Genomic DNA, 8,821 nt, shown 5'->3' with positions numbered 1-8,821 from the left:
GCATTCCAATTAAAAGAGGTACTGAGTTTAAATTAAAAAAAATAGTATATTTTAACTAGAGTTGAGTGAATTGGTTTGTGAATTAAAGTTGTTAAAGTTTGGAAAATTCCCTAAACCCAAAAAATTCAAATAATTTGATCACCATAACTTCCTGATATTGTACACAATATAGAAGATTGCATCAGCCATTGAACACTCACATTACCTCTGGCACAACTGGGCGGTCTTCCAAATAATGCTTTGCAGCTATGGCACCAGGGGTGGGATTCAGCCGGTTTTGTCCGGTTTGGGAGAACCGGTTGTTAAAATAGAAGCCGGTTCCCCGAACTGACAAGAAACAGCTCCGGCGATCCGGCTCCCTGTATTCATTTGTGTTAGTGTCTCTTTAAGACTTTAACACAAATGGATCCCCGTACCTCCGCGCCGCACTTCCGGGTTCAGTGGAGCCTGTCTGCGTACTGACCCGGCGTGCAGCAACGCGCTGACGCTGCTGAGGTCACAGCAGTGTGAGGAGGAAGCTCCTCCTCCTGTCGTCTGTCAGCGTCAGTGTGCAGAGAGCCGCAGAGGACGGGAGACAGAGGAGAGGCCGCTGATGCTTGGAGCAGGTAAGCGCTCAGTGAGCCGAAGATGCAGGGAGAGGGGCCACATAAAGAGGGAGCTATATGGGGACAGCGGCAGACTGGAGTACCTGGGGCCCACCAGGAAAAATCAATCTTGGGGCCCACCAGCACCATGCAGTTACTGTACTGTATATAGCAGGGGTGGGATTCAAATTTTTAACAGGTTCTCTGTAAACCCCGCCCATTTGAAAACCACACCCATTCTGTTAGCCACACCCATTCTGTTAGCCACACCCATTTTCACGCAATTTCCTCAACCAAAAAATACAAGTAATTTAAAGTAAAATCTCCTTCCCCTCCTGTACCGTCACTGTCCTGTCCAGCACCAGTTGTTCCAGTCACTGTCAGTCTTATTGTATTAAATGATTTTTATACAGTTTTTAAAAATTATTACTAAAGGAGCCCTGCTAAAATTGGAATGGACGACCTTCCCGATACAGATCTCATCCCATTATGGCCTCTTTCCCCTGTAGATCACATCCCATTATGGCTTCTTTCCCCAGCAGATCCTATCCCATCTGCTCCTTTTCCCATATAGCTCCCATCTTATGTGGCCCCTCTTTCCATATAGCTGCCATCTTAATGCGGCTCCTCTCCCCATATAGCCACATATAGCTGCCATCTTAATGCGGCTCCTCTCCCCATATAACCACATATAGCTGCCATCTTATGTGGCCCCTCTCCCCATATAGCCACATATAGCTGCCATCTTAATGTGGCCCCTCTCCCCCTATAGCCACATATAGCTGCCATCTTAATGTGGCCCCTCTCCCCATATAGCTCCCATCTCATGTGGCCTCTCCCCATATAGCCACATATAGCTGCCATCTTAATGTGGCCCCTCTCCCCATATAGCCACATATAGCTGCCATCTTAATGTGGCCTGTTGTGAATGTTAGTTATGTTTTGGCTGTTGGGAGGCTCCCTCTGGTGGCCAGGAATGGTTTGGACTTGAACCAGGTGGGTTGTGCAGTGGGTGTTTCCTTTGCTAATTCTCTGCTTATTTAAATCCTGGTCTGATTGCAGGCTGTTGCCGGATGTCAGTTGTTCTTTGTATCTCCAGCCTGCTTAATCCTGCTCTACACCACATCTTCCCCAGATAAGTGCTTGCTCTTTATTTATTGCCTGGTTCTTTTGCTTATCTGGGTTTGTCATTTGTTGTGGTTGGTTTCAGTTTATATGCTTGCCGGGATTTTCCCCCTCAGTGGCTTGTTGGGGAACTCCCTGCAGTTCTGTGTGGAGTATAGCTCCTTTGGGTCCATGTGTTTGAGGCTTGTTGACTTTGTTATGATTCTTGTTTTCTGTTCATTGGTATGACAAGGGCACCTGGTATAGGACGGAGTTCAGATCATGCGATCTGAGGGCCTTTTTGTACTATCAGGAAGTTGGTATTTTGCAGGGTTTTTCTCTGGCCACCATCAGTCCCTTTCCTGTTCTTTCCTATTTTAGTCAGTGGGGGCCTCACCTTTTGCTAATCCTGTCATCTGCCTGTGTATTGTGTTTTTCCTATATCACCACAGTCTTTGAATGTGGGGGGCTTGCTATTCTTGTCTATTTTCTGAGGCAGAGAGTTATTCATTTTTCCTACCTTTAGGATAGTTAGTTCTCCGGCTGGGTTCGCGGTGCACAGGATGTTAGTTCACCCCTCGGCTACTTCTAGTTGTGATGGTTAGTAAGGGGATGGTGGCCAGATTAGTTGCCAATGCTCTTGTCACCTTTGGCCAATGATTTGTGGTGGTCTTCCACGGTTCCGGATCATAACAGTGGCCCCTCTCCCCATATAGCCACATATAGCTGCCATCTTATGTGGCCCCTCTCCCTGCATCTTCGGCTCACTGAGCGCTTACCTGCTCTAAGCACCGGTGGCCTCTCCTCTGTCTTCCGTCCTCCGCGGCTCTCTGCACACTAAGGGTATGTGCGCACTAGGTGGTTTTTTCACACCGCGTTTTTTGTGCGTTTTTGGCCGCAAAAAAGGCACAAAAATGCACCCGTTTTTGCGCACTGCTTTTTTTATGCTTTTTTTTTTATCAGTGAACAATGCCATTAAAGATTTTTGAAAAAAAGGTCTGATGTCATTTCCTTCTTCAATATGTTCTTCATTCTCCACTAGTGTATGCAGGAGAGCAGACAGCAGCTGCAGAACCACAAGGCTCAGAATGCTTCATCCAGGACTGTATGCAGGAGTTTTTTGCCCTCCAAAAAAATGACGTGGGCTTCGCCATATTTTTGTATGCTAGCCAGGTACAGCAGGCAGCTATGGGCTGCCCCCAAACCCCAGCTGCCTATGTGTACCCGGCTGGGAACCAATAATATAGAGAAGCCCTTTTTCTTATTTCATGAATTTCATTAAATAATTTAAAAAAAAAATGACGTGGGCTTCGCCCAATTTTTGAGTCCAGCCAGGTACAACTAGGCGGCTGGGGATTGGAATCCGCAATGCAGGGTGCCCAAGATTTCTGGGCACCCCCTCTGCGAATTGCAGTCCGCAGCCACCCCAGAAAATGGCGCTTTCATAGAAGCGCCATCTTCTGGCACTGTATCCAACTCTTCCAGCTGCCCTGATGTCGGGTGGCTTGCTGGGTAATAATGGGGTTAGGGCTAGCTGTATACAGTTAGGTCCAGAAATATTTGGACAGTGACACAATTTTCGCGAGTTGGGCTCTGAATGCCACCACATTGGATTTGAAATGAAACCTCTACAACAGAATTCAAGTGCAGATTGTAACGTTTAATTTGAAGGTTTGAACAAAAATATCTGATAGAAATTGTAGGAATTGTACACATTTCTTTACAAACACTCCACATTTTAGGAGGTCAAAAGTAATTGGACAAATAAACCAAACCCAAACAAAATATTTTTAATTTCAATATTTTGTTGCGAATCCTTTGGAGGCAATCACTGCCTTAAGTCTGGAACCCATGGACATCACCAAACGCTGGGTTTCCTCCTTCTTAATGCTTTGCCAGGCCTTTACAGCCGCAGCCTTCAGGTCTTGCTTGTTTGTGGGTCTTTCCGTCTTAAGTCTGGATTTGAGCAAGTGAAATGCATGCTCAATTGGGTTAAGATCTGGTGATTGACTTGGCCATTGCAGAATGTTCCACTTTTTTGCACTCATGAACTCCTGGGTAGCTTTGGCTGTATGCTTGGGGTCATTGTCCATCTGTACTATGAAGCGCCGTCCGATCAACTTTGCGGCATTTGGCTGAATCTGGGCTGAAAGTATATCCCGGTACACTTCAGAATTCATCCGGCTACTCTTGTCTGCTGTTATGTCATCAATAAACACAAGTGACCCAGTGCCATTGAAAGCCATGCATGCCCATGCCATAACGTTGCCTCCACCATGTTTTACAGAGGATGTGGTGTGCCTTGGATCATGTGCCGTTCCCTTTCTTCTCCAAACTTTTTTCTTCCCATCATTCTGGTACAGGTTGATCTTTGTCTCATCTGTCCATAGAATACTTTTCCAGAACTGAGCTGGCTTCATGAGGTGTTTTTCAGCAAATTTAACTCTGGCCTGTGTATTTTTGGAATTGATGAATGGTTTGCATCTAGATGTGAACCCTTTGTATTTACTTTCATGGAGTCTTCTCTTTACTGTTGACTTAGAGACAGATACACCTACTTCACTGAGAGTGATCTGGACTTCAGTTGATGTTGTGAACGGGTTCTTCTTCACCAAAGAAAGTATGCGGCAATCATCCACCACTGTTGTCATCCGTGGACGCCCAGGCCTTTTTGAGTTCCCAAGCTCACCAGTCAATTCCTTTTTTCTCAGAATGTACCCGACTGTTGATTTTGCTACTCCAAGCATGTCTGCTATCTCTCTGATGGATTTTTTCTTTTTTTTCAGCCTCAGGATGTTCTGCTTCACCTCAATTGAGAGTTCCTTAGACCGCATGTTGTCTGGTCACAGCAACAGCTTCCAAATGCAAAACCACACACCTGTAATCAACCCCAGACCTTTTAACTACTTCATTGATTACAGGTTAACGAGGGAGACACCTTCAGAGTTAATTGCAGCCCTTAGAGTCCCTTGTCCAATTTCTTTTGGTCCCTTGAAAAAGAGGAGGCTATGCATTACAGAGCTATGATTCCTAAACCCTTTCTCCGATTTGGATGTGAAAACCCTCATATTGCAGCTGGGAGTGTGCACTTTCAGCCCATATTATATATATATAATTGTATTTCTGAACATGTTTTTGTAAACAGCTAAAATAACAAAACTTGTGTCACTGTCCAAATATTTCTGGACCTAACTGTATTATCAAGTGGCCCTAAGCCCGAAATTCATGGTGTCACGCCAATATTAGACATGGCCACCATGAATTTCTAGTAAAGATAAAAAAAAACACAACACACAGAAAAATATTTTTATTAAAAATAAAACACAACACAATTAGTGACTCCATCTTTATTGAAATAAAGAACCCCCCTCCTCCGCAGTAATCCTGGGTCAAGGGTCCTGCGCCGTCCAATCCGGATCCAATATCCTCTGTTCGGTTTGCTGGAAGGCAGAGCGATCTGATGATGTGTCAGGATCAAGGATGTGAATTCCATCACACAATGTGCCGATATGATTAGTGAAATTACCGGCCGGGGGAGGGGGGGCCTCTCACACATATCCATAGGGGCCCTAGGGGGGCGGGGCCTAGGGGGCGTGGCCATCAATAGCAGGGGCCCACCGGGGGTTCTCCCGACCTCCTGGTGGGCCAGTCCACACCTGTATGGGGAGAGCAGGCCACATAAGATGGGAGCTATATGGGCAGAGGGGCCATATGGGACAGGATCTGCAGGGGAAAAGGAGCACATGGGATGGGATCTGCAGGGGGAAAAAGGCCATAATGGGATGGTATCTGCAGGGGAAAAGGAGCACATGGGATGGGATCTGCAGGAGGAAGGGGCCATAATGGGATGGGATCTGCAGGGGGAAAGGGGCCATAATGGGATGGGATCTGCAGGGGGAAAGGGGCCATAATGGGATGGTATCTGCAGGGGGAAAGGGGCCATAATGGGATGGGATCTGCAGGGGAAAGAGGCCATAATGGGATGGGATCTGCAGGGGAAAAGAGGCCATAATGGGATGGGATCTGCAGGGGAAAAGAGGCCATAATGGGATGGAATCTGCAGGGGGAAAGGGGCCATAATGGGATGGTATCTGCAGGGGGAAAGAGGCCATAATGGGATGGGATCTGCGGGGGAAAGGGGCCATAATGGGATGTGATCTGCAGGGGAAAAAGGCCATAATGGGATGGGATCTGCAGGGGGAAAGAGGCCATAATGGGATGGGATCTGCAGGGGAAAGAGGCCATAATGGGATGGGATCTGCAGGAGAAAGAGGCCATAATGGCATGGGATCTGCAAGGGAAAGAGGCCATAATGGCATGGGATCTGCAGGGGAAAGAGGCCATAATAGGATGGGATCTGCAGGGGAGAAGGAGAGACCACATGAGATGAGATCTGTATGGGGAAGTTCGTCCGTTCCAATTTTAGCAGGGCTCCTTTAGTAAAAATTTTTAAAAATTGTAGAAAAAACGTTTAATACAATAAGAGTGACCGTGACTGGAGCAACTGGTACTGGACAGGAGAGTGACGGCATAGGAGGGGAAGAAGGGGAAAGAGATTTTACTTTAAATTACTTGGATTTTTGGTTGAGTAAAGTGCGTGAAAATGGGTGTGGCTAAAAAATGGGTGTGGTTACAGAATGTGTGTGGTTTTCAAATGGGCGGAGTTTACAGAGAACCTGTTGTTAAAAATTTGAATCCCACCCCTGTATGGCACCATGTAGTACAGAGTAGCTGTCATATAACAAAGCACACCACATAATATAGCTCAGCCTTGTCAAAGCCTGTAAAAAATCTGAGGTAGGGAATGCAGTGCTGCAAACCATTTGCTTTCTGATGGGATGTTACAGCTCATAGCTTAGCAATAGAAATAGGGAGAAAAATAAAAAAAAACCCAAATATTGTGCACAGTTATCATCTATTTTACCTATATGTGGAGGTCATTTTAATATTAAGAAATGTCACGCACCACTTGTGGGAGACACTGAAGCAAGTTGGAGTGTCAGCTTAAAAGTGCAGTTAGCAGAAAACCCACAAGAGGGCAGTAGTGCACACAAAACAATAGTCAACAAGCTGAAGTCTAATACCAGGGTGTCTCGTCAGTATTGGGGAGTAAGCAAGCCGTCAACAGGTGGAAGCAAGGGTTCAGAAGCCAGGAAATATCAGAGGCAGAAGGGCAAAACAAGCTCGAAGTCAGTGATAGTAATTAAGGTCAGTAGCTGGAAGGTCACAGAATGTACACAGGAGGTGGAGACATGGGATGGGACTAAGGTCAGGAGGACAGGAAGGACAAGCAGTACAGGGAGGACACAGGTCAGAGAGAGGTAGCTGGGAGACAGGACGTAGCGGAGTCAGACTCACAGGAACCAGTAGCACACTGGAGAGCAGTAACTATTACTGTCAGCAGCAGCAAGATATGGCGGCATGACCCCCGGAACAAGGCCAGAATGAACAGACACCTCCTCACAGACCGAACCCCTGGAGGCAGGAAACATGCACCGGCTCAGAGACAGCAGAACCATGCATGAATGACAGGCTGTTTTTGCATTCAAGAGCTTGAAAGGGGTTGGATACAGTCTAGGAGACATTAGTGTGTCCTATGTACCTTTTCTGGGCATTTTGAGGGTTTGGAGCACTTTCTAATTTCGGTGAATTGAAGTATCTAAAGATTGGCTCGGCTCCATGAGATGCCAATATATGCAATTTCTAAATAACATTGTCATGTGGTGATCTCATAAAAGAGCCCAGAAAAGTTCATCACATAGAGTGCACAAATAAAGGTGTAATATACTAACACTGACATATGGCAGCCATACAGTGACCAAGTAGACTGCCCAGTATTTGTATACTGCCACAGAGTACAACATAATAGAAACATAAAGTACAGTACATAGTTAATTTAAAAAAAATCCATAAAAAAAATCCATAATCTACTATAGTGGCCTAGGGGTTAATATTAATACCCCAGCTGGTTAAGGGGATATTAAATAATTTGACATCTCATGTGTCTGTAGAATATTATATATGAAGATACAGCGAGACAAGAACAAAACAATTGCCGTTTATTGATATAGACGTTACTGTCACACTTCTGTCTATTGTGCGCCATTCACTAAAATGATACAGTTTGGTGCGTTGATGGATTAGGCTTGACAGGCAGATATCAGGTTATTAATTTATCCCCTAATTAATGATAGAAATGTTATTGAGTCATTTATAGGAACATCATATAAGTGGTCATGTGACAGCGCAGGGACGTTAACCGTTTCTTCACACCGCTAATATTACGTATTAAACCTCTCTTTAGGGACATGACATTTGTAATTACAAGTATTTGCACGAGCATCAGATTTTCTGTTCGTTATTTGCCATTTTGGTTCAAGACCATTTAAGATGTTGATCGATTTCTCCACAAAGTCAATGTAATTTTCAGTCATTTTACCCTTGAGCAACTATACTAGTCAATTGTGACCAATCATTTGCCTCAATGCAGACAGTTTTAATAGAAGTACATGTTTTTTACATACATTTTTATGCCAAAGTCAATCCGGTAGAAAAAAAAGCTACATAAAAGTCACATTACATATAAAACATAATGAGGTTTATAAAAATAAAAAAAAATAAAAATATTGAACAAAATCAGTCCAGAAGAAAAAGGGAATCATTTTCCATAGGAAGACCAATGCTAAAAACGCTTACCCCCAAATATATAGTACATATATTTCTTTTTTTTTGCCTATCCACATTTAAGAAGTCATGTTTTTTTTCCACTGAGATGACTTAAGCAGTATAATTTTTGTTATTTTTCTTACTTTTCACACTTGTAAAATCTATCTATCTATCTGTCTATCTATCTATGTATATATATATATATATATATATATAAAAAATATATATATATATATATATATATATATATTAAAAAAAAAAAAAATATATATATATATATATATATATATATATATATATACATATATATATATACACAGTGGAGAAAAAAAGTATTTAGTCAGCCCCAATTGTGAAAGTTCTCCCACTTAAAAAGATGAGAGAGGCCTGAAATTGAAATCATAGGTGACCACAACTATGAGAGACAAGATGAGAAAATAAGTCCAGAAAATCACGACGTCTTATTT

The sequence above is a fragment of the Anomaloglossus baeobatrachus genome, chromosome 3 (genome assembly GCF_048569485.1).
Source record: "Anomaloglossus baeobatrachus isolate aAnoBae1 chromosome 3, aAnoBae1.hap1, whole genome shotgun sequence".
Taxonomy (NCBI): domain Eukaryota; kingdom Metazoa; phylum Chordata; class Amphibia; order Anura; family Aromobatidae; genus Anomaloglossus; species Anomaloglossus baeobatrachus.
This window is presented reverse-complemented; position numbering follows the sequence as displayed.